This window comes from Kogia breviceps, chromosome 4 (assembly GCF_026419965.1).
Source record: "Kogia breviceps isolate mKogBre1 chromosome 4, mKogBre1 haplotype 1, whole genome shotgun sequence".
NCBI lineage: Eukaryota > Metazoa > Chordata > Mammalia > Artiodactyla > Physeteridae > Kogia > Kogia breviceps.
The window spans coordinates 43,054,661-43,080,114 of NC_081313.1; the positions used below are offsets into that span (position 1 = coordinate 43,054,661).

The 25,454-nt window shown below is 41.3% G+C and overlaps 1 protein-coding gene and 1 pseudogene across 2 annotated transcripts in view; one reads left to right on the top strand and one right to left on the bottom strand.

Annotated features, from left to right (window-relative positions):
- Nucleotides 1-25,454, bottom strand: part of ANKRD55 (ankyrin repeat domain 55) — a 422,110-nt gene that overhangs the window by 137,804 nt on the left and 258,852 nt on the right. The window lies entirely within an intron of this gene.
- Nucleotides 15,667-19,317, top strand: LOC131755018 (E3 ubiquitin-protein ligase RNFT1-like; annotated as a pseudogene).

Below are 25,454 nucleotides of genomic sequence, written 5' to 3' on the forward strand. Positions count from 1 at the left end.
AAGTAAAGTACTTTTAGGATACTGTGATTTTTAATTATACAAACAACAACTATTCAATCAGAGACTTACAGTCAGAGATTTCTTTTAATTTCTTAATTCCTTGCTATAAATGGGTACTTGCCTATATTTAATAAAACTTCTATTTCCATTGCAAAAAAAATATCTTGAAGGACATTTTGAAAAATAGAAATGGAATGAGGGCATTATGGTAAATAAAAATAGACAAATGAAAGTCCACATCTATTGTAATCAATGTCTGAGAGAGCTCCGTGTTTGGGAGGAAATTATACCCTGCTTCCTAACACTGTTTTTCATATTTACTTATCTTGTTAACTTTATCAAACCCAACAGGAAATAATTTCAGCATCACAGCTAATATGTTTTGACGTGCCTCAAGAGAGCTATTTTTTTTCTTTTAAATGGTGCCTGCTGCTTTCTATCAAACCATGCCCCAATTGAAGGGGCATCTGTTATTGGAATGCCTTTTCAAAAATAACAGTGGAGTCTGAATGTCTGGAAGGTTTACAATAAAATCTTCTATTTGGAGCCCACATTTGTGATGGGATGCTTGGATAGATTTTATTTTATTTTTTAAGTCTTTTGAGAAAATCATGTGTGATCATGTTTCTTCAGCTGAACTTCATTGATGAAATCTGGCTCCCTGAAGGCTGAATAAGGGGCATCCCACAGGAGGTGTGGAGTAAGGTCTGCTCTGGATGAGTCTAAAACCCGCAAGGCAGGGGTACAAGTTGAGTTCCATGATTTTTAAAGGAAACTCCTCACTTCTACCTAGAGTCAATTTCTAGTAGCATCTATTTTGAATGGATTTAAGCCAATTCGGTCATCTAGCAACTATCTGATATTCTTTTCTTAAAAAAAATTTATGTATTTATTTGGCTGCGCCATGTTTAGTTGTGGCATGTGGGACCTTTAGTTGTGGCATGTGGGCTCTTAGTTGTGGCATGTGGGATCTAATTCCCTGACCAGGGATTGAACCCAGGCCCCCTGCATTGGGAGCATGGAGTCTTAACCACTGGACCACCAGGGAAGTTCCTCTAATGTTCTTTTGATATACATTAATACTATAATAGCATCTAGTGGCAAGTGGTAGATGTGGGGAACATTGTAAGATACCTTATTCACAACCTCACTACCAGAGAGCATGTTAAAATGAATGGTATAGTAAAATGAAAGTGTGTTATATGAAAGTGAGTCTTAGATCAAATTTTGGCAGATGTATTAATATTTATTCATAGGCATGAAAAACAAATGCAAAGATATTTAAAAGGCAGAATGGGCCAGCTTTAGAAGATCAGATTCTTCATGAAGTTAAAAGATGCAGGACGGGGCTTCCCTGGTGGCGCAGTGGTTGAGAATCCGCCTGCCGATGCAGGAGACACGGGTTCGTGCCCTGGTCCGGGAAGATCCCACATGCCGCGGCGCGGCTGAGCCCGTGAGCCATGGCCGCTGGGCCTGTGCGTCCGGAGCCTGTGCTCCGCAACGGGAGAGGCCACAACAGTGAGAGGCCCGCATACCGCAAAAAAAAAAAAAAAAAAAAAAAAAAAAAAAAAAAAAAGATGCAGGACGGAGATCTGAAGCTGAAGCTGGGCTTGCCAGATTCTTACTACTAACTTATCACCTATCCCTTAAGCTAAGTAACAAACCTGCTGGGGTAGATTTAGACACACTCAAGTGCTAAGTAACCACTTCTGAAAGGTATTGATTCCTGACTAGAATTCCCAACTGCTAACTAACTACCCTTCAAGGGTAGGTTCCTGATGTTAACTAACTGCTGCTGAATTATTAGACTGGAGTTAACTTCTATCAATACATCATATTGTTTATAGCTATATACAGCATCATTATTCTCCCAAACTCCCAAGCTACACACTACAGAGGTACGCTTGTCATGGCCAACTGCCTTATCCATCAACAGATTGTGACAAACCTGAGTAATCATCTCTCCAATTTACCTTCTCTTATCTCCAGAGCCATTGGCTTAGTTTCAGTCCTTATCAGGAACTTTCCTTGAATGACTATAACAGCCTCGTCACTGCTCATTTTAACTTCTTCCTATGGTTCACTTTCTTTCACCCTAAAAAAGTGTGACCCTGCCACTTCTAGGCATAAGATCTTCTGAGGACCCGGTCATGGCCTTTTGTATAATATTCAGTCTCCTTAGCTGGCCTCAAGCCACTTATCCATATGGATATCTATGCTCTAGCTATCCTACACGTCTCACAATTTCCCAAACATTGTGACCTGGTTTATCCTTCAGGCCACTGGTAGATGCAGGTCCTTCCTGGTCTCCTTACCTGGAAGACATTATTTCTTATCTTAAGGCCTCATTTATGTTGCCCCCTCTGTGAAGCGCACAGGTATTGTTTGTTCAGGCCTTTGTGCTCCCACAGTCCTTTCCGTTTATATTCATGGATAGCAGCTATTCTTTTGTGTAGAATAGGATTGTCAGATATAATACAGGATGCCCAGTCACTGTGGAACGTCAGATAAATAATGAATAATTTTAGTTATTTGTAGGTCCCATGCAATATTGGGAACATATTTATACTAAGCATTATTGGTTATGCACCTGAATTTCAAATTTAACTGAGCATCCTGATTTTTATTTGCTGAGCCTGGTAAGCCTAGCTGCACTGCAATTCAACTGTTAACATGTCTGTCACTTTAAGGCACTTGTATCCGAGTGAGCAACTAGTCTAGGCCTGGCACCAGGCTCCTAGTCAGTAAATGTTTCTTGACTAGAAGAAAGAAGAAAAAAGTTCATAAGAGAAATGAATTTCACTGGTTGTCTTTTCCCACTTGGGAAAATTAAAAATAAAAACTCTGGGTTTCTCAAAAAGAAAAAAGAAGACTTCCCTGGTGGTCCAGCAGTTAAGCCTCTGCGCTCCCAATGCAGGCGGCACATGTTCAATCCCCGGTCAGGGAACTAGATCCCACGTGCCGCAACTAAAGATTCTGCATGCCGCAACTAAAAGTCCCGCATGCTGCAACTAAGACCCCGCATGCTGCAACTAAGACCCAGTGCAGCCAAATAAATAAATATTAAAAACAAATGCCAAAAAAACCTCTGGGTTTCTCGACAGGTACAGGTGAGAACGCTCCCTATACTAGCAGTATTTTAGAAGTCAAAAAACTGTTCCAAAAAGAGGGATGGCAAAATGGGGGCAGATTGGATGGATATTTTCTAGTGTGGAAGCCAAAGTTATATCTAAGATATGGAAGCAATAATAATAATGACAATGAATGTTAGTTATGTGGAATCCACATCAATACACTTTCAGGGCATCCCCATTGAATCCTCACAAACCCTATGAGGACGTGTTCATTGCAAGGTGCTGGACTCTTCCACTCCCCATTTTTGTACCATGTCAGCTCTGGTTCCACTTCCTTCCCAAAGACCCCCCAGGGAAGCTGACTTGGTAGGAGAACTGTTCAAAGCCCCACCTTGCAAATGGAAAAGAATGCATGAAGTTGCCAGATTTCTGTGAGGGATTTGGACTCAGTCCCATTTCTTCTTTGGGAAGATTCCTTTGCCTATAAGGTATTCTTAGACGTCCACCTTTGTCTCAGTCTTATGGTCATAAAACTGCCTTGACAAAAGTTTAAGGGCTTATGACTCTAGAACATAAAGAAATGTTCCAAGATGAGAAAAGTGATAACAACATGCGAGATTCTGTATGGAATGGACTGTACAGTGTCCCCCGCGTCCACTGCCTTTCCCTGAGCCCGTGGTGGGAGACCATTCAAAAAGCCAACAACTTGGGTAACAGCCCTTAAATTGACATTCTTTGGGTATGAATGGATCCAATTGGCTTTAAATGTTTTGCTCCCTACATAATTCCTATTTTAGGCAGACTGGTTATTATAGAGACTAGAGCCACCTTCATTATGGATGGTCAGGAGAGGACATGGTTAGAGCAGAGGTCTAGGGTCCAAGGTCCTAGTCTCAGCCCAGACACAGACTCACTGTGAGACTGTCTATAACTTATCCCTGTGCTGCAATCCTGCCTTAACCAAACAGGAGTGAAAAATATGTGTACTGGACCCCTTTGGTGAGTGATATTCATATATTTTGTCTTGGGGAGTGGGTAAGATGGAAGGAATGGGAATGAGGGAGAGAGGGATTCTGACGTAAAGTGAATTTAAGAAAATACTGAACTTGGAAGGCTGTTGTTGATCTACTGAGTAATCAACTGTCAAAAGGGAAGTGACTGCTTATCATCGCATCACCTCTGGGGCTGGGATGTGGGCAATAGTGTCTTGGGGTATTTTTTCAAAGAGTGTGTGTGTGTGTGTGTGTGTGTGTGTGTGTGTGTGTGTATGTGCGCACCATATAGGCCCAAACTCAAACTCCTAAAGGTAAGATATAATGGCTACAATTTACAAATCTATGTAAATGATTTATCCCTGTCTTTTAAAAAGAATGATTTCCTTCTGTAGCACCCCACGCATGTAGTTTGATTTTTTAAACAACTTTTCATTATGAAGATTTTTGGACACAAAGTTGAGATGCTAATAGTGTAAAGAACTTCCATGTATCTATTTACCCAGCTTCAACAATTACCCACATTCTGTCATTTTTGTTTCATCTCACTTATCTGTATTTATTTTTCTTTTCCGGACTATGTTAGAGCAAATCCCAGACAACATATCATTTTGCTTGTAAAATGCGATAGGTTTACTTTCTTTAAACAATAAAGGCTTTCTTTACATAACCACCATACACTACTATCACACTCAGAGGGATTGACAATTCCTTGATATCATCTAATATTTAATTCATGTTCAATCCCAAATAGTCTCAAAAATACCCTTTTTATAGTTGGTGTGTTATATATAAAATTCATACGTGGCCCAGGCATTGTGTCTGTTTATGTCTCTCAAGTACCTTTTAATCTTGAATTCCTTTCTCTCTCTCTCTCTCTCTCTCTCTCTCTCTCTCGCACGCGTGAGCATGTGTTTAGGGCTGGGGGAGGTTACCATTGTTAGTATTTTGCTGAAACATTTGAAAGTTAGTGACATTTTACCCTTAAATATTTCAACCCATTTCCCCTAAGAACAAGGACATTCTCCTACAAAGTCACATTATAAATATCACACTGAGGATATTTAACACCAACACAATACTATTACTTATTATTCTTTCTGTATTCAAATTTCCTCACTTGTCCTAATAATGCCCTTTGTAGCTTTCTTTCCAAAAATCTAGGAGTGAATACAGAATCAAATGTTGTATTTAGTAGCAATGTCTCTTTAGTTTCTTTTAATCTAGATACTTCTCAGCTGCTTTTGTCTTTCATGATGTTGAAAATTGTACGTGTCGAGGCCAATTGTTGGGCAGGATGACCCTCGGTTTGATTTGCCTGATTGTTTCTGCTTTTCGTTCTTAGAAGAACTAATGAAACTATTCTACGTCTAGCATACCTTGCTATAATTCAGAGCAAAGTTTCCACATGCTGAGGATGTTTTGTTCCTTCTCTTACTGGTTTGCATTCCCCATTCGACTTTGGGGATGTTTGTCCTCAGAGTAGCACTTACGTCTTGTATTTTTTATGTCCCAATGTGGAATAAGACTAAAGGTTATTTTCAGGGGTTTTTGCATGGTCTTAAGGATGCATCTGGAGCACTTATGCTTGGTCTTGCTCTTGAGATTCTTCCTTGTTTCAATTCAAAGAACAGCAGTGTGGAAGGGACAGGAGGTGGACCTCCAACATTACTGTCTCCTTGAAAAAGAGCCTAGCATCTCCCACCTAGAAATGTGGAGCTTGCATCCGTCTCACACAGTGGGAACAGAAGGCACATTGATCCTATGTGGACTTGCAGTCAGCAGAGCTGTCTGTGTCCACATGTGTCCTCTGGCCCCTGCTGTAAACCCTGCCGTAGCCAAGAGAACTGGCTTGTGTTGCTCCCTGGTAGCTACATATGGCTGGTGTGGATGAACCACGGAAGAACTTATTGTGCATCTTCTACCAGATGTCTTCGGGTCGCTTAGCAGATACTGAATTAGGATTTCCTAAAAGAGTGTTGGAGGTTGGCAGGAAGGCACACTCTGGTAAGGTCTGCCATCTCCACGAGGGTCTTTGTGTCCGTGCCAGCGGTCTCTTTCCTTTCTTTGCCATGGGTATGTATTCTGTCGGACCCCCTCTCCCATCACCAAGGAGACTGTTGGGCCTGGACCGGGGGCATGCAGATGGTGCCTCAAATTCAGTCCCGGGAGGGAGGGTGACACAAGAGGGAAGAGTTATGGGAACATATGTATATGTATAACTGATTCACTTTGTTGTAAAGGAGAAACTAACACACTATTGTAAAACAGTTATACTCAAATAAAGATGTTTAAAAAAAAAAAAAAATTCAGTCCCTACTGCAAGTCCACTTGTTTCTTGCCCACAGAGCTGTACTTTACCTAGCAGGCCATTTAGTGGAAGATCCAGGAAGAAGGAAGATAGGATAGGAAAATTGTTCTCTGGTAGCACAAACAGTGAATGGTTTTGAATCACTAGGAAATCCTACCTTCCCATCCACTTTACCTCAGGTATCATCCTGTGCCAGATTCTGACAGACAACCATGCTCCCCCAAAGGAAAATTGGGTACTTGCCATGGGAACTAGGAGCAAATCTGCACTGTTAATGCCTTCCAGAGTTTTATAGGGGAAATGGAAAAGAATAGGTGCACGACAATAGTGACCTTCTGCCCATGCCTGCTCACCAGGCATGAAATAGTCATCATTATAATAATGATCGTAGCTGCCACACAATGGTTATTTTATTTAATTCTCCCAACATAGTGTTAAGTAGAGATTGCAGTTCCCATTTAAAAGGTGAGGGTACTAAAGCTCAGAGAGCTCCACAGCCATTCAGATGGTTCAGTGGAGGGCTCGGATTGTGACCCAGTTTTCTTCCACTTAAAAGTACCTGCTGGGCTTCCCTGGTGGCGCAGTGGTTGAGAGTCTACCTGCCGATGCAGGGGACGCGGGTTCGTGTCCCAGTCCGGGAGGATCCCACATGCCGCGGAGCGGCTGGGCCCGTGAGCCATGGCTGCTGGGCTTGTGCGTCCAGAGCCTGTGCTCCTCAATGGGAGAGGCCACAGCAGTGAATGGTCCACGTACCGCAAAACAAAACAAAACAAAACAAAAAATTAAAAAAAATTTAAAAAGTACCTGCTTCTGCTATTCCTCCCCACCATTTCCTCAGGGGGCTTTTCTCTGACTTGATAAGTGTCACAAGGAGTTTTCTATAATTTCTCCCCACAACCTCCAATCTTATCATATCAAATTAGACTTAACAGCCAGAGGGCTTCTTCAGAGGGTAGAGTACTCACTTGGCCTAGGATTGTAGATACAGATATAAATACAAGGAAATATATATATCTTCATATAAAATTGGACTCTGTGTGTGTGTGTGTGTGTGTGTGTGTGTGTGTGTGTGTGTGTGTGTGTAACACAGGTACATATCTTGTGCTAATGAGTCTAGATGATAGGATGGGGGTATAGAAAGGTGAAACACAGCCATAATTGTTTTTAGCATCAATACTTTTCGCAAACAACTCATTTTTAGAGCCAGGCCTGATGAATAGCTTCAGCCTGCTGCTGACTTGAAGGTTATACCCACGTAGAGTCAGAAGATGTATTCGAAAGGGAGGTAATGTAAGAAGAGAGAGGGATGCTCTCAGTTATGTGGCTCCCAGAAAAGCCAAGGCTGCCTCTGTGCCTGGCTTTGTGACTCCCAGCCCTGCAGAGCTCTGGAGCTTCACCTGTGTATGGGAGGAGGGAGCTTGAAGCTGGACCAGAGGTCTGGCCAGATCAGAGACTGAAACCCTTCACTGCCAAGGGAAAAGGATTCCTAGAGTTTGGAGCCTGGGAAGTTCATTTAGGACTTCAGTATAGGAAAGGAATCTCCGGGGCTATCTTCATTCATCTTAGGCCTGTGTCTTCATGAATATTATATTCCTATGCTCCAATCTTTGCAGCCAAAAGATTAAAAAATGCCATATCTTGGCTTTCCACAGCATGTTGGGACAGTGGTTTTACTCCAGTGGTCATCATCTATATGTTATTGCTGGAGACACTGAGATAATCTGGAATCTATAGCAGAAGGAGGAGGACAGAGTTTCTCTATTTTCCATGCCTTTTCCAAAACAGTGGCCTAGGCGTTCAAAACATCAAACTGTTATGGAAAGAGGCTATGGACTCAGAGAGACTATTCAGATCCCAGATTTTCCATTTATAAGCTGTGTGACCTTGCCAATTTTCTTAGCCTCTCTGAGCCTCAATAGCCCCATCTGCAAAATATGAAAAATAATACTTACTTCCCGGGCTTGTAAGGATGGAAAGACATAACATATACCAAGATGCCTAGGCCTGTTCTCAGCACATAATGAGAATTGGTTTCCTTCCTCTCTCCACACACTTATACCCATCTTTCCCTTTTTCCTTTTGCCATAACTCAGCACTTTAGAAAAGACCTTATCTTTTTTATTTCTCCTGAAAAGGCTGTGCAAATCTAGCATGTCGACTTGATGATGTGTATGAGTGTTTATGAGAACTGTGCCAAGGAATGGGACATTCTAATTCTATCCAAATACTTGCTGTAGCTCAGAAAAGGGGACAGACAGCCAGCCCAGGTACATGCAGGCTGAGGAAGACCAACAGCACTAACAGAAGCCAAGTAATTTCCCCACCAGGCAGAACCAAGGAGCCCAAAGTTAAAAGAATAGGATATGTTTCTCAGACATCTGTTTCTGTTGGGGGTCCTAGCACTGATCCTTGCCTCAAGGGTCTGAATGCCTAATTGCTGGAGGCATCTCAAAAGAAATGTAATCAATGGAGGCAGAAACAAATCAGTAGACAAGCTGGCCCAAATGAGACACCCTCCACTAGAGTCCTGTAATTGCCTGAGCTGGATTCCCATCAGAAAATATACCCAATGAAATAGTGGAAAGCTTTTTGTATCTGGAGTGAATAGAGATCTAATGTAGGAAAATTACTAGAAAATTGAAGAAGGCAAGCACAAAGCTGAACATTTTAACGTAGCCCTAGAGTGAATTTTTGTTTCTGTTCTAAAGTTTTCTCAATAAGCCTGTAATAATTTTGAAAGAGGCGGATAAACAATGACTGGTGGAGCAGAGGCAGAGGTAAAGGGGAAAAGTAAGATGTTTTCCAAGTGAGAGCTGTATGTTTGATAATGTAGATCTGGAACTTCATGGCTTTGAGATGTAACTGCCTTAAAGTAACACAGCCTTCCCTCTCTCTCTCTGTATGTTGTGCGTGTGTGTGTGTGCACATGCACATATGTATGTGGCCAATAAGTGGGCTCAAAGGCAATTCCAAAGGAGGGGGTGTAAAGACTTTGTCAGCAAAGCAGAGCCCCTTGAACAAGTGTATAAAACTCACAAGATGACTGCTCTGAGCAAGTCCCTCGCCTGAATGTATAAGTATTGGTGTGAGGATACAGAGAATTGGAGTCAGAGAGGTCACTGGAATCCCAAATCTTCCAGTTAGAAAATATGTGACTTTGGGCAAGTTTTTTTTTCTGAACTACAGATGTAGAAAATAATCCTTACCTCACAGGATTATTTTGAGGTTTAAATAAGATAAAGTTTTTTTATTACAAGCTTTGTTTTATTCAAAGAGCTAGACCCATTACTTCTGAACATCTTTTTCCATGTCTCTCTCTTCACACCTCAAATCACTCTTTTAACATTCCTGTTTTGATCAATCAGCAAATATTAACCAAGCACCCACCATACATTCTGTCTCCAACACAGCCTTTTGAATGCGAAGTAAAGGTCAAACCAGTGTTCCTGCTCTGAAGAGAAGAAATCCTGGGGAGATATAGGAGGTGTGTGGTAGGGCTGGACCCAGCTCAGATTGTGGCACTGGTGAGATGGGCTTTGGTGTTCTGCTGCCTCCCTTACAAGTATTAATTGGTTTCTTTCCTGGGCAGGCACTGTTAATAGTGCTATTTGCCCCACATTTCACTCCCTGATTTTGTAATAGGTGGATTTGCCTTGTTATTGGGAAGGGTAGGCCCCTCTCCTAACCTCAGGGGAGTGTGTCTTACTCTAAGCCCGGGGTAATCCCATTCACAGGAACAGCCGCTCCGCGGCATGTGGGATCTTCCCGGACAGGGGCACGAACCCGTGTCCCCTGCATCGGCAGGCGGACTCTCCACCACTGCGCCACCAGGGAAGCCCGAGTGATTGCTTTAAAGGAAGGCTTGAAGCTTCTGCTAAGAATTTTGCTTTCCTAGTAAAAGTCACAGATGTGGCTTGCAAAGCTCTTTTCCTTTCCTTCCATTTTCAAAGTAATGCCTGAAACTGCAAAAGCCATTCTGGGGTCATGAGGCAATAAACACAAGAATTAAAAGTAGATAACCAAAGATGGAGAAACTGGGTGTTAGAAGACAGAAGGAACATGGATTCTTGATGATATGATAGAGCCCTGAACTGCTAAACTTTTTTATTAGGTGAGATGAGTAAACGTCTGTATTGCTTAAATCACCCTTAATTGGGTTTTCTGTTACTTGCTACTAAAAGCATTCCTATCTGATATTCCTTCCTTTTGAACAGCATCCCTTTCTGAAGTGCTGCAAGGTCATACTGTAACCTTCCTCATGGCCCAACCGCTATCTTTGTTTCCAGCTGGCTGCAGGGGATCCCTGCTAACGTATTAGCTGGATTTAAGGTATGTTTTCATCAAAGAGAATTTACATTTTAACATAGGATTCCTGGGACCAGAAAATTTTCGTAGGGACAAAGGCATAAAACCATGAGGGTAGAATGACAGGTTGTGGGATGGATACTTTGCAGAGGACTGAGAATCTTAATTTCTGCCCCTTGAATCCCAGTGTGTAAGTGACCACCTGGTCTACCTATGTTTGTTCCCCAGAGCCTTGCTTTATGCCATGGACTCAAAATGTGCTTCACCAGCAGTACTAGCATCACTTGAGGACTTTTAAAAATGTAAAATCTCATGCTCCAGCCCAAACCTGCTGAATCAGAACCTGAATTTTAACAAAGATCTCCAAGCGACTCATATGCACATTAAAGTTTGAGAAGCAATCCCTAGAAGACACAGAACTGCTAGAGTTAGAAAAGATCAATTTTCTAGTACAAGGTGAATAGTTGGCCAGGCACAATATTACAAGGAAAAACTCTCATATTGTCTTTTTTTTTTTTCCAGTACGCGGGCCTCTCACTATTGTGGCCTCTCCCATCGCGGAGCACAGGCTCCGGACGCGCAGGCCCAGCGGCCATGGCTCACGGGCCCAGCCGCTCCACGGCACGTGGGATCTTCCCGGACCGGGGCACGAACCCGTGTCTCCTGCATCGGCAGGCGGACTCCCAACCACTGCGCCACCAGGGAAGCCCCGTGACAGCTTGAATTATAGTTGTGGATATGGAAAGGAAAAGAGTCTTATTAGAAACAATTCAGATACAGAATCTATAGGACTGAACTCTAAGAATTTGGTAAGTAGTGACATGTCAGAGAAAGGAATGGAAAAGAGGTTGGGAGTCACACATGTTCCAGGGTTTAGAGTACAAGGTGACTGTGGTGCTACTATAGGAAATAGAGAAAATGGAAAATATGCACTGGAGACTATTTGAAGAGGGGTAGGTAGGTGGAAGTGGATCAGAGATAATCCATTCGATTTGGAAATGGTCAGTGTGAAATACCAATAGAATGTCCAAATGATATCCATCAGGGCGTTCAAAAAATGAGCCTGTAGCTTGGGAGAGGGTAGAGGCTTGAGAACCCTTAGCTTCGAGGTTCTGTGAAAATAAATGACATTATCTTGAATAGATATTTTATCTAAAGAAGACATACAAATGGCTAACAGGCACATGAAAAATGTTCAACATCGCCAATTATTAGAGAAATGCAAATCAAACTCACAATGAGGCATCACCTCATGCCTGTTAGAATCGTCATCATCAGAAAACTCTACAAACAACAAATATTGCAGGTGTTTGGGGAAAAGGGAACCCTCCTACACCATTGGTGGGAATGCAAATTGGTGCATGGAAAACAGCATAGAGATTCCTTAAAAAATTAAAAATTGAACTACCATATGACCCAGCAATAACTCTTATTCAAAAAGATACATGCGCCCCAATGTTCATAGCAGCACTATTTACAACAGCCAAAACATGGAAACAACCTAACTGCCCAACAACAGATGATTCCATTAAGAAGATGTCTCTCACACACACACACACACACACACACACACACACACACACACACACACACAAAATGGAACATTGCTAAGCCATAAAAAAGAATGAAATATTGCCATTTGCAGCAAAGTGAATGGACCTAGAGGGTATTATGCTTAGTGAAATAAGTCAGACAGAGAAAGACAAATACTGTATGTTATCACTTATATGTGGAATCTAAAAAATAATACAAATGAATGTATATACAAAACAGAAACAGACTCACAGATATAGAAAACAAACTTGTGGTTACCAAAGCGGGGAGCGAAGGCTGGAGGGACAAATCAGGGGTATGGGATTAACAGATACAAACTACTATATATAAAATAGATAAGCAACAAGGATATACTATACAGCACAGGGAATTATACCCATTATCTTGTAATAACCTTAATGGAATATAATCTGCAAAAATACTGAATTAACTATGCTGTACACCTGAAACTGACACAATATTGTAAATCAACTATATTTCAATTAAAAAAAAAAAAGAAAGAAGGAGAATGTAGAGGGAGAAAAGAGGCTGACCTGAGAAAGAAGTGTGGGGATGCCAAGATTTAAGTGACAGGCAAGAAAGAGGCATCAGAGAAAGTTAGACAAGAGAAGCAGAGGTGAATCAGGTTGGAAGCCAAGGCAGCAAAGGGAGTCCAGAAGTCTGACATGCCCTTGAGAAGTCAAGCAGCATGTGGGAAAGAGACTGCTGAGCCTGGTTGGCAGCAAAGAAAGCCAATGCTTCGTGACCTTGAGGGGGACGTTGGCCAGATTTCAGGGATTAGGGAATAAATGAGTACTAGGATAGCAGAGGACAGAGCCTCTCTCCCCCATGCTTCGGGGAGAAGCAGGAACTTGTGGATGGGGCTGCTGGGGTGGGAGGGCCATGGATATGACACAGGGATAGGCAACCCAAAGCAAAATGCTGACCCAGTGGGCACCCCAAAGCTTAGAAGCAAGCTTAGAAAAGCAAGTCCCCCAAAGGCCTTACATGATGACAAGCTCTTCTTTCTCACGAAGCTGAGGCAGTTACTTTGATAAAGCACCTTTAAAATCTGGTGATGCTGCGAACGTCCCTCAGAGACCACAAGGGAAAGGATCCCACAATCAATTATCATCTGGGCGCTCATCATTCCCACGGAATTTGGCGGGTCCTTGGGTGCTGCGTTCCAGCGCAGGATCTCTACTCTTCAGATTAAAGAGCCATCACGACTCTGTTTATTTTAGAAAAGATTAATGGTTCCCCCTCCTCATTTCTCAAGAACAAACTTTCGTCTGTATAGAGAGTCATGAAATATATCGGCTCAACCTCTCTGGCTGCAAGATTACAGATATAAAAATCATCTGATTTTGACAAAAAACAGCTGCGCTCTTCTTGTTACTTTGAGTCCACAATCACGTGTGGATAGAGACAGGGAATGCGACTGGTCAAGTTTTCACGATAGCCAGAGAGACACATGACCTCCACCCTAACCAGCAATCTTCCCAAGACCCTCCAACAAGTCACCTTCACTAAGATGTCTCTCAATGGATTCATGTCAATTTAACTCAATTCAACCTACTCTCATGAGCTATTCCCATGAATAATACGGAATATGAGGAATGAACAGGAAGGACTATTTATGCTCAGGAAGTTTACAGTCCACCAGTGGTACGTTAAACAAAACCCACTGAGGACTAAGGCTGATGGTGGTAGAGGTGTTTGGGGAGTGAGCACAGGAAGGCAAGCTTAGCCTGCAGGCAAGACTTTTGGGAGGGGGTGGTGTTGGACTTCATCCTGAGGGACCTTGATTGTGTGTGAGTGTGTGTGTGTGTGTGTGTGTGTGTGCGCGCGTGCGTGCACACGTACATGTACACACAGGTGTACTGGGGTTAATTAGAGGGAAAGCGAAACATTCCAGGAAAAGGTACTTTATTAAGCAAACACACAGAGGCAGAGAGTTGCAGGGCATGGTTAATGTGAGCGAAAATCAGAGTGGAGGAGGTTTTAGGTCCAGATGTTCACAAACTTTGATGTGTGTTAGATCCGCCTGGGCAACTTGTGACAAATTCATCAGCCCAGGCCTTGTCCCCGGATTTTACAAGCTAGGCTGCTGGGACTTAGAGATGTTAATGATTAGCCAGGGCCATACTGCTCATTCATTAGCAGCTGAACTAGCTGGAGAGCCTGTTTTCAGGGAAGGACAGGTTCTTTTTTTTTTTTTTTTGCGGTATGCGGGCCTCTCACTGTTGTGGCCTCTCCCGTTGCGGAGCACAGGCTCCGGACGCACAGGCCCAGCGGCCATGGCTCACGGGCCCAGTCGCTCCGCGGCATGTGGGATCCTCCCGGACCAGGGCACGAACCCGTGTCTCCTGCATCGGCAGGCAAATTCTCAACCACTGCGCCACCAGGGAAGCCCAAGACAGGTTCTTTTGTTTATCTATTTTTTGTTTTTGAAGGGACCTGAGGTGTAAGATTTGTGAAGTGAGCTAAAAGAAGACTAGAGAAGCAGGTTGGACTCAAATTAAGGAAAGATTGGATTAAAGGCTAGGGAAATTGGAATATTTCTATCAGCATAGAGAGTCACTGAAGATTTCAGAGGGAGAAGTGACACTGTCCAAGTAATCAGAGATGTGATCTAAGAACAAAACTTGTGGTTCACCCTGTTGACGAGATAGAATCACAACTGGCTTACAGATCCCGTATCTTCCCAGCCAGCTAGGCCCTCCCACCGTCATTTGAAGCATGTTCCTCTTGAAGCCCACAGAGGCCAGGTTTTTTTTTCTCCTTATATAAATAGTAAAATTTCTATGTGAAAATATCACTTCATCAAGCATCTTTCAAAACAGCTCATTAAATCCTCGGAATGCAGAGTCAGTGAGAGGAATGCAAATTTTCATCTAGATTTTGACCCAAGGGCAATATATGCCCATCCTCCCTGCCCTACCTCATGTGGACCACCTCCATGGTAGGAGTAGCAGCCACAAGTCTATGCCTGAGGATACAGGGGGGAGTGCAGGTGGAGGACCAGAACAGCAAATCAGGAGTCTGATCCATAAATGTTAGGCCTCTCAATAACACCAGAGGCAGATGGAGAGCCAGAGGATCAGTACTGTTTTGCTCCTGGGCGTCTGGGGGTCTGGGCCCTATTTATGTCTACCTTGCTTATCAAAAACTGAGGAAGAGGGATGGGAAAGGTACTTGAAATTTGTACTTCCTTTAGCTCAACAGTTATTTATACTGGGTTATACTGACATTGGAAAGACAACTATTTGGGCTGTCAATGCTTGAGCAGGGCTGGAGTTGTTGGTCGTGGGGTTTGAAGGTGGTGGCCCTGACTGAAGGCCTCGAGGCGTCATCTCCCGCTGTTCCTGCAGTCGATACCTGGGCCTCGGTCCACTCAATGCCATGAGAGGAGACAGAGCCCTGAAGCAAAGAAATCTGGATCACAGAAAAGTATTCAAGGGTCATGCAAGCCAATGGTTGCCTACTGCACAGTCCTTCCGGAGCTGCAGGCAGTGAGGATGCCTTAGCTTCCTATGTGTCCAAACAAGATCGATAGGAGAAGCCTCCTGTTTTGATTCCGGAGATGTTTATATCCAGATGAACTCCATAGCTAAAGAATGTGCTGAAAACCCAAGCTCCAGAAATATAAGGTCAGGTGTCCAGAGCTGTACCCAGGAACGTGTTACATAGTCATTACAGAGTCACCTCCACCATGAAGCAAGGCAGCCTGATGATACTGACACGGAGTCTAGAGATCATTGTAGTAGCTCCTCCTCAGAATTCTGATATCTCTTCAAGGGGTTGCAAAAAAGTCTTCTATTTATTTTGATTCTGGGTGTCAAACTTGTTATACAGCATACAACAGGAGTTGCTCTTGGAATTGGGCTACTTAACAACTTTCATACATGCAACCAGAAGCATTTTAAATCAGGTTTTTCTAAGAGAAAGGTGCTCAGAGATTCAGTGTGCTTGGTTACTGGTATTCACAGCAGGATCGTCTATTCTTTCATATTACTCCTTTTATTCTCAGTCACTTTATTACAGCTTAATTTTTAAAAAGCCTGCTCTAGACCCCATTCGAGCTTCTGGGAAGTACTTCGATTGCTGGAATTACAGACTTCATTCTGAAATTCCTCTTCATGGGCTTAAAATGCCTATTTTACTGGTGCCTTCTTTCATCATGCCCTTCATTTGATTTTATTTTTTTAATTTTTAAAATTTAAGTATAGTTGATTTACATCTCTGCAGTACAGCAAAGTGACTCAGTTATACACAAATAGACATTCTTTTTTAATATTCTTTTCCGTGTATAGCACAGGGAACTATATTCAATATCCTGTGATAAATCACGCCTTTTAAATCCAAGGGTTACTGGTATATGATTTTAGAAGATAGAAGAATTACGTCAGTATTACCAAACTTTTGTTCCCATACCAGTTTGGTTTCGTTACCTTATAAGCTATGGGGAGTTTGGTAATGTAACTAGATGGATTCTTGGGATATTGCTGGCTTTACTCTACCTCATACTAAAAGTTCTAGACTTTTTTGCACACCTAAAAACTTTCAGATAGGGTTTTGCCAATATATTTTTTTTAATTTTTGAATTTTATTTTATTTATTTTTTTATACAGCAGGTTCTTATTAGTCATCCATTTTATACATATTAGTGTATATATGTCAATCCCAATCTCCCAATTCATCACACCACCACTCCCTCCCCTGCCACTTCCCCCTGCTTGGTGTCCATACATTTGTTTTCTACATCTGTGTCTCTATTTTGCCCTGTAAACCGGTTCATCTGTATAATTTTTCTAGGTTCCACATATATGCATTAATATAAGATATTTGTTTTTCTCTTTCTGACTTACTTCTGTATGACAGTCTTTAGATCCATCCACATCTCTACAAATAACCCAATTTCGTTCTTTTTTATGGCAGAGTAATATTCCATTGTATATATGTGCCACATCTTCTTTATCCATTCATCTGTCCATGGACACCTAGGTTGCTTCCATGACCTAGCTATTGTAAATAGTGCTGCAATGAACATTGGGGTGCATGTGTCTTTCTGAATTACGGTTTTCTCCAGGTATATGCCCAGTAGTGGGATTGCTGGGTCATATGGTAATTCTATTTTTAGTTTTTTAAGGAACCTCCATACTGTTCTCCATAGTGGCTGTATCAATTTACATTCCCACCAACAGTGCAAGAGGGTTCCATTTTCTCCACACCCTCTCCAGCATTTGTTGTTTGTAGATTTTCTGATGATGTCCATTCTAACTGGTGTGAGGTGATACCTCATTGTAGTTTTGATTTGCATGTCTCTAATAATTAGTGATGTTGAGCAGCTTTTCATGTGCTTCTTGGCCATCTGTATGTCTTCTTTGGAGAAATGTCTATTTAGGTCTACTGCCCATTTTTGGATTGGGTTGTTTGTTTTTTTGATATTGAGCTACATGAGCTGCTTGTAAATTTTGAAGATTAATCCATTGTCAGTTGCTTTATCTGCAAATATTTTGTCCTATTCTGAGGGATGTCTTTTCGTCTTGTTTATGGTTTCCTTTGCTGTGCAAAAGCTTTTAAGTTTCATTAGGTCCCATTTATTTTTGTTTTTATTTCCATATCTCTAGGAGGTGGGTCAAAAAGGATCTTGCTGTGATTTATGTCATAGAGTGTTCTGCCTATGTTTTCCTCTAAGAGTTTTAGAGTGTCTGGACTTACATTCAGGTCTCTAATCCATTTTGAGTTTACTTTCGTGTAGAGTGTTAGGGAGTGTTCTAATTTCATTCTTTTACGTGTAGCTGTCCAGTTTTCCCAGCACCAGTTATTGAAGAGGCTGTGTTTTCTCCACTGTATATTCTTGCCTCCTTTATCAAAGATAAGGTGACCATATGTGCGTGGGTTTATCTCTGGGCTTTCTCTCCTGTTCCATTGATCTCTATTTCTGTTTTTATGCCAGTATCAGAGTGTCTTGATTACTGTAGCTTTGTAGTATAGTCTGAAGTCAGGGAGCCTGATTCCTCCAGCTCCGTTTTTCTTTCTCAAGATTGCTTTGGCTATTAGGGGTCTTTTGTGTTTCCATAAAAATTGTGAAATGTTTTGTTCTAGTTCTGTAAAAAATGCCAGTGGTAATTTGATAGGGATTGCATTGAATCTGTAGATTGCTTTGGGTAGTAGAGTCATTTTCACAATGTTGATTCTTCCAATATAAGAACATGGTATATCTCTCCATCTATTTGTATCATCTTTAATTTCTTTCATCAGTGTCTTATAATTTTCTGCATACAGGTCTTTTGTCTCCTTAGGTAAGTTTATTCCTAGGTATTTTATTCTTTTTGTTGCAATGGTAAATGGGAGTGTTTTCTTAATTTCACTTTCAGATATTTCATCATTAGTGTATGGGAATGCAAGGGATTTCTGTGCATTAATTTTGTATCCTGCTACTTTACCAAATGCATTGATTAGCTCTAGTAGTTTTCTGGTAGCATCTTTAGGATTCTCTATGTATAGCATCATGTCATCTGCAAACAGTGACAGCTTTACTTCTTTTCCCATTTGGATTCCTTTTATTTCTCTTTCTTCTCTGATTGCTGTGGCTAAAACTTCCAAAACTATGTTGAATAATAGTGGTGAGAGTGGGCAACCTTGTCTTGTTCCTGATCTTAGTGGAAATGGTTTCAGTTTTTAACCTCTGAGAACGATGTTGGCTGTGGGTTTGTCATATATGGCCTTTATTATGTTGAGGTTGGTTCCCTCTATGCCTACTTTCTGGAGGGCTTTTTCATAAATGGTTACTGAATTTTGTTGAAAGCTTTCTCTGCATCTATTGAGATGATCATATGGTTTTTCTCCTTCGATTTGTTAATATTTGCCAATATTTTTTACACTGCCAAGTTACGAAGTGGCTGCAGTAAGAGACAGTGTTCAGATGTGGATGATGTTTGTTCACTATGTCAAGCTGAATTTTAAAAGCCAATTCTCATCTGTCAACATATATTTTGTGAAGAGAGAAAACTGTCCACGGTGCAGAACTGTGATTTCAGACCATGTAAACAAATGGAAAGATGGTGTCACTTCATCACACCTTCAAATATATTAAGTTTTGAACTTCATATTAAGGCCAAAAAATACTAATTTCATTTGCTTACAGTGAGTATTGATAAAGGCATTAGAATGGATTTCAGGGCCAGAAGTTAAGGAAAATGTTTCTAAATGGTTATAGAGTATTATAATAAGACTTAAGTGTGTAGTCCAAATTATCAGGAGATTAAATGAAAGAACCCTATATTTTAAAACCTACAGAAGTAATGTTCAACCTAATGCATATGCAACATTTATACTATCCTATTTGACAGATGACTGCAGTTAAATTGTAAATGTGTTTTCTTGTTAATACTACCAAAATGACAATTGCATAACTAGAACTAGCAGTTTTAGAGATATTCAGGTATTCTTTCCTTTCATTATTTTTACAATAAAGAATATTTTTCATAAAACTTTGACACACTTTACCTGAAAGTAGAATTTTCTTTATTATTCCTATTTGACTTTTATAATTCCCATTTGAAAAATTCTAAAATTATTTTTAAAATTTGTATTTTTAAATGAAAGTTCTAAATGCTATATTTTACCTGTAACAATCAGATTTTCTAAGGAAGATTAATTCTTTGAGGATGAAATATTTTAATATTGTATTTTTCTGTGTAGTATGATTAGCAGTCATTGAGAACAGATGATTTAAATTCCTTTTTGTTTGTGAACATCATACATACAATCCTGCCATCAGCTTTAATGTTCATGATCTTTTTTGTATAGTGCTATGGACTACCCTGACTATTACACACACACAAAAAGACAACTAATTGGCATCAATAGCTGATCAATGCATGCATCACCCGCTTCCTTGTACATTCACCATGTGGAAAATTCCCCCGTCCTCTATTCCATAATTTTTCCTCCTCTTTTTTTCTTCTGGAGGGTATAATATAGCTTAAACTGAAAGATTAAACAAAGACATTTTAAGTGGAAGCACTCCTTATAGAAGAAAGCTCAAACTGTAATTAAAACGTTGGTGGTATTATTGGATACCAGAAAAACTATCACCTCAAAACAGAGATTGGGCTAAAATAACCCAGAATGAGGAAAATCTGTTTAAAGAATCATCTGCATTATGTATCAATCCAGCTGTATCTTGTGTGAAAGGCAGAAGTTCAGAGGTCACATACTTTTCCTTCACACTGTGCTCAGATACAGTGTTTCTCCATGGGCATGCTATGGTAATGCTGTAGTTCTGTGTTATATAGAATGTCCCCACAATGCAGGACACCCAGTATCCCTAAATGCCAGCAGCACTCCTCAGTCTGGAAAAGCTGAAAATGTTCTGGGCACCACTGCTCTAATGTTTCAGAGTACATTGCATAAACTATTTCCTCGGATCAGCATAATGATTCAAAACATTAGTAACATCTTCACTCTTCAGATGATGAACTGACGCTTGAAATGGATTGCTGGCTTTTCCACATGGCTAGTGAAGGGTGCTGCTGGCTCTAACACCAAGGGGCAGACTCTAAATTCAGCTCCTTTTCTAAAATATTGTGCTGCCCTTCGACGGAGGCAGAGACTCAGACTTGATCTCAATCCACTAGTAAATGGAACATGCAGATGAATTGGTGTTGCTGTTGTTGTTATTTATATTTCTAGCTTTCTTCTAAGGAGCCTGGGTCTTGTTAAATAGAGGACACTTTGTTCTGTGGGTCTTTGGTGGAAGGGTAGAGGTAGGAGCTAAGAGGACCTGGGTTAGTTTGGCTAAAAGAGGGAGCAGATCATGGAGCTTCCAGGGATAATGAGGGATGGAGGGAAATAGGAAAGAGAGCCACTAGGACCTAGCGAGGCCTTGCGTAATGCGACATGACCTTCCTACCCACGCACTCTCACCCATGAGTCCCAAAACTTCAGTACAATGTATTACTCATGAAATGCTTAGAGAGTGAATTTTTTGGTGTAAAATGGCAAGGGGCTGAGTATTACTCCTGGGTTGAGAGAGGCTAATGCAGAGACAGAACACCTGGACCCAGAAGCCAGAGGCAGGAGGTACCGGGAGGGTGTCAGTGACTCCGAGGACCAGCAGAAATCAAAGCAAAGCCTGGAGTTTTCACAGATGTGGAACTGGTGAACTTACCCAGACATCTGAGACTGGGGGAGCACCAGTTCACATCTGAATCATAGGCAATTAAAGTGCGGGCCCAAACATTGCTGGGTTCTAGAATACTTTCAGGTATTAGAGGGAGGAGAACCAATCTGTGTCAGAGATTATACAGCTTGAAACTTTCCTCAAGGCAGTCTAAAGATTTGTCTCCTTATTTAAGAAAATTCACACAATATTTGAAGTGGCTGATCATTTATCTTTCACACTGGTCAGGACCATAAGATGAATTCTCTGAATAGAGTTAAAATTGGTGAATGTGGGATGTGATGAAGAGATAAATGCCCTGAGATCTATTCACCTAGTGTCGCCAGACCTGTCACTTCCATAAGCAGGGAGAAGACAACCATTCCAGGTCGTTCTCTGTAATAAACACAGGATGCTTATGTAACTTTCATGAATAGATTTCAGGAAAATGACAAAATGACAGAGAATGACTGAATCCACATATGGAATAAGGACCAAATGTTAAACGTAATTATTATCCATTTATGATTATTATACACTAGGATTCTCATAAAAGCGTCCAGTTTGTTCCCAATAAAAACTTGGTGAAACCTGGCTTGTATTCCTTTGGACACACCAGTCTGGTCTTATTTTCTTGCTGGAACGCTCTGGTTTGCTGCTTTTTTGTATTCAACACCTTATTACTGCTTGGAAAATGTTCCTTGTCTTTGCATGTGCACTAATCTTTATGTGAGAAGCAGGAGATGGTGCCCCTAGGTGCCTGCCCTGCAGCTGAAAGTCTCACTGAGATCTGGGCCTGAGTGCTGCCCCCTAGGGGTTCTCTGATGCACTGCCTTGCAGCCCTGGGGAGGATGCTCATTCACTCTAGGCCAGTGGTCACCTTCAAGGCTCCCAGTGTTCCAAATAGTTCAGGGAGGAGAATAAGAGAAAAACCATTACTGGTGCCAAATTTTGTGTTACCTCCTTCTACCCTGATGCTTCCCAAGAGGTCTCTCAATTCCCAATTTCCCCTCATGGTCCTAATCATCTTTCCAACCTCTTGCCCCAAGGCAGGCTTTGGCCTGACGTGTGCCAGACACAATTAGTCAGTGGTTGACTCTCATTCAAATAATAATAAAATATCAGAATAGCACTGCATTCTTTGAAAATGAACTTGACAGTCCGAAATCTCAAAAGAAATCTTGCAGGAATGAAGTCTGGGGTCCCCAGTGGGCCTCCCCCTGAACCCTGGGCAGAGCTTCCCATCACAGCCAGCACAGTGGGGGAACATTCTACCCAGCTTCCACTCTTTCCTCAGTGGCTCTAGATTTCTACTGCAACCTGTTTCGAATTCAATGTTTTATAAGGAAATGGCACAGAAAAGGAGCACAGCTACTGCTTAAGCAGGCAATTCCCAGGGTCCCAGAATTTAAAAGGGTTTAGAAAATATCCCAGAAATCACGTAAAAGGGTGTTCAGGGACAAGTGTAAGACCCACCAAATAGTTCTACCAGTTGAGTGAGGGATATTTACAGAAGGCAATCAGAGACCCAAAATTCCAAGGGAAAGAAACACAACCATAAGCTAAACATCTTTATCTAAATGAGCTCTCTATGTTTGCAAGTGAGTCCTTTCTGGACTTTGAAGCATGGATTTAAAATTTGCATGGCATGGCAACCCACCGAAGCCAATTTGACCTTTTGGTAAATATGAAGTTTTTCTGGTAAATGTCAATAGCCTCCAACCATTAGAAGTGGGGGAGATGAGGGAGCCTATATGTTCCTTTCCCCACAACCATGCTACCAGAAGCCATATTACAATGAAACCTAGTTTTAGAAAATATTCTGACAACACCTAGATATTTATTCACATTAAGGGTCAAAGATAGTCTTAAGCCTGCTCTGTAGCTGGGGAGGTCCCACTCTTTACCCTTGGACGCTCTGTTCAGCATTTCCCATAAAAGGCTTAACTGAATTCAGGGCAAGCATATTCTGATGGCAGGTGTGGCCAACTTTGTGGTGGCTCAGGCATAGAGTGTCTCGTGATGGGGAAGAATGCAGAACCAATTCAGAGGTCTAGACCGCAAGCTTGAACTATCTGTATTCAGCAAGCTGGGCTTGCCAGGTGCTAATACTTCATTCAAGAAAGGGCAGTCATTCCTGTATGACACTACTAACCAGCCACCTATTTGAATACTGCTCATTTCACCAATTAAAAACTATTTTTTTTTTTTTTTTTTTTTTTGCGGTATGCGGGCCTCTCAGTGCTGTGGCCTCTCCCGTTGCAGAGCACAGGCTCCAGACGCGCAGGCTCAGCGGCCATGGCTCACGGGCCCAGCCACTCCGCGGCATGTGGGATCTTCCCGGACCGGGGCACGAACCCGTGTCCCCTGCATCGGCAGGCGGACTCTCAACCACCGCGCCACCAGGGAAGCCCCCTTAAAAACTATTTTAAACATCCCCTATGCTATTCAATAACCCTCCTGGTGTAGATTTAGCTAATTTTATGTAAGATACTAAGTGACCCAGCAAAGGAAACTATAAACAAAATGAAAAGACAACCTATGGAATGAGAGAAAATATTTGCAAACGATGTGACCGACAAGGGATTAATTTCCAAAATATACAGCTCATACAACTCAACAACAAAAAAATAACCCAATCGAAAAATGGGCAGAAGACCTAAATAGACATTTCTTCAAAAAAGACATACAAATGGCCAACAGGCATATGAAAAGATGCTCAACATCACTAATTATTAGAGAAATGCAAATCACAACTACAGAGAGGTAGCACCTCACACTAGTCAGAATGGTCATCATTGAAATGTCTACAAATAACAAATGTGGAGAAAAGGGAACCCTCCTACACCATTGGTAGGAATGGAAGTTGGTACAGCCACCATGGAAAACAGTATGGAAGTTCCTCAAAAAACTAAAAATAGAGTTGCCATATGATCCAGAAATCCCACTCCTGGGCATATATCCAGACAAAACTATAATTCAAAAACATACATGCACCCCTATGTTCATGGCAGCACTAGTCATAATAGCCAAGACATGGAAACAACCTAAATGTCCATCAACAGATGAATGGATAAAGAAGATGTGGTACATATATACAATAGAATATTACTCAGCCGTAAAAAGGAATGAAATGGGGTCATCTGTAGAGATGTACATGGACCTAGAAACTGTCATACAGAGTGAAATAAGTCAGAAAGAGAAAAATGAATATCATCTATTAATGCATATATATGGAATCTAGAAAAATGGTACAGATGAACCTGTTTGCAAGGCAGAAATAGAGACACAGACGTAGAGAACAAACATATGGGCACCAAGGGGGGATAAGGGGGAGTGGGATGAATTGGAAATTGGGATTGACATATATACACTAATACGTATAAAACAGATAACTAATGAGAACCTGCTGTATAGCACAGGGAACTCTACTTAATGCTCTGTGGTGACCTAAATAGGAAGGAAATCCAAAAAAGAGGAGATATATGTATACATATAGGTGATTCACTTCGCTATACAATGGAAACTAACACAACATTGTAAAGCAACTATACCCCAATGGAAAAAAAAGAAGATGTGGTACATACATACAATGGAATATTACTCAACCATAAAAATGAATGAAATAACACCATATGCAGCAACATGGATGGACCTAGAGATTATCATACTAAGTGAAGTAAGTCAGAAAGAGAAAGAAAAATACCATATGATATCACTTACATGGAATCTAAAATATGACACAGATGAAGTTAACTACAAAACAGAAACAGACTCACATGGCATGGCATGTGAGATAGAGAACAGACCTGAGGTTGCCAAGGTGTGGGGGGTGGGGGACGGATGGACTGGGAGTTTGGGGTTAGCAGATGCAAACTATTATGTATAGAATGGATAAACAACAAGGTCCTATCATATAGCACAGGGAATTATAGTCAATATCCTGTGGTAAACCATAATGGAAAAGAATATAAAAGAAGAATGTGTATATATGTATAACTGAATCACTTTGCTGTACAGATGAAATTAACACAACATTGCAAATCAACTATACTTCAATAAAAAAA